Below are 1,233 nucleotides of genomic sequence, written 5' to 3'. Positions count from 1 at the left end.
ATAAACAAGCAAAATAATGAGCAAACAGCAAAGGAAATTAAAGAAATGAGCAAAAATGCATATACTCATGAGTACAATCGAATCTTAAAAAAAAACTAATAACTTGTCAAGACCGATCTCAGTAAAAATAAACAAACACACATGCGCGAGCATATGTGTTCGACTATATGGGAGCTTAAGATATGACTTTTACCAGAGAGAAATCTGAGAGAGGACATGACGATCCAAAATTGTAATTGCAAAATGTTGCCGCGCACTACTGCCCTCTGAACTAAAATGAATGTAAACTACATAGCAACGTCCATTTTTCTTAGGGTACATCGTTCATTTTTTCAGGCTGAAGATGATAAATCAATATTTGGTTCATATAATCGTGCTACATATAGCACGATTATATGAACTAAATATCGATTGGACTAAAAAAAAATTATATATTATATGCTTATATTTATACTACTTACTTATATTTATATACTTTTATTTATACTATACTATATATTTATATTTATACTTTTATTTATATTATATTATATTTATACTATACTATATTTAGTACTTATATTTATACTATATATTTATACTTTATACTTATATCTAGATTTTATTTTATACTTGCATTTATTTTTTATTATTGAACCAAATATCGACTGGATAATCGATCCAGTTATGCACAAAATGGAAGTCATATGTTAGAAATATCACATCAAAATAGCATATCAATGGTTTAGAAATGTATTCGGTTTATTTTGATAGTCTTATTTTTGATTACGGTCTAGCTTCTTTGAAGAAGAAGTCATATCATTAAGATTTTTATGTTTATTAATAATGACAATAACAATAATGTGAATACATCATGCATACATATAATAAGCAGCAGCACACGCTAGACTACAATGCCAAGATGTATAATTATAAAGCTTTATTTTTAGATCTTCAATAATTTAGAAATAATGGATTTCTTCATAATACAAAATCAATACGAATCTATTCATTCAGATTCTCATTTTTGTATGAATATCCTACATAAATCACTAATCTATCAGAAATAGATTCAATTTTTTCTCGTTGCTTAAAAGATAAAAACAATGAAATAAACTTTAATAAAAATTTATACATGAAGATTATAATATAAAAGAAAAATGATGAATGGAAAAAAGTTTAGTTGAACAAATTTTGTTCAAAAATATTCAACCATTGATTAATATATATATATATATATATATATATATATAC

This window comes from Atta cephalotes, assembly GCF_000143395.1.
Source record: "Atta cephalotes unplaced genomic scaffold scaffold00011, whole genome shotgun sequence".
Classification (NCBI taxonomy): Eukaryota; Metazoa; Arthropoda; class Insecta; order Hymenoptera; family Formicidae; genus Atta; species Atta cephalotes.
Note: the sequence above shows the minus strand (reverse complement) of the source record.